Here is a 531-nt window from a genome sequence, read left to right as displayed (position 1 = left end):
GTGGGATTATAATTTGTCTTCGCTTTTTTCCATTTTGTTTTATTCGTTTACCTTATTGTGGGGGAGAGGTGCGGGATAGTCATTTTTTTTATAGGAGGGAGATAGTAAAGAGATAATTCCTTGCTTTTCTCCCTCTCTGTGGGTCCTCGATAATAATTTTGGGGAGGGTAATGTTTTGCTTTGTTTGACTCGAGTGTCCATTTGATTTTTTTCTGTTATGTACTGAGAGGCAGATTTAGTTTCTTTTCTCATTAGGAGGGTCGCCTAGAGGGGGAAGTGGGTGCGTGATAGGAAAGGGAGGTTAGAAGTAGGATGTCAGGATGTAGATACGCGGAAGTAGGATGCTGGTAATCCTTACGTAGATGGGTTTGTTCACGCATAGTCTATGGGAGTAAAGTTTGTTTTAGGGGAAGAGTTGGAGATGAGATAGGAGAGCATTATTGTAATGTTTTGTGTATTTTTTCTTAGATATATAAAAGAAACAGATTTATAAACGGATAGACAGTTAGACAGAACCATAACAAAATTGAC

The 531-nt window shown here is 38.6% G+C and overlaps 1 protein-coding gene across 1 annotated transcript in view; it reads left to right on the top strand.

Moving 5' to 3' along the window:
* Positions 1-531, top strand: part of LOC119594668 (tubulin alpha-2/alpha-4 chain-like) — a 26,228-nt gene that overhangs the window by 21,874 nt on the left and 3,823 nt on the right. The window lies entirely within an intron of this gene.

Source organism: Penaeus monodon, chromosome 34, assembly GCF_015228065.2.
Source record: "Penaeus monodon isolate SGIC_2016 chromosome 34, NSTDA_Pmon_1, whole genome shotgun sequence".
Taxonomy (NCBI): Eukaryota; Metazoa; Arthropoda; class Malacostraca; order Decapoda; family Penaeidae; genus Penaeus; species Penaeus monodon.
This window is presented reverse-complemented; position numbering and strand designations above follow the sequence as displayed.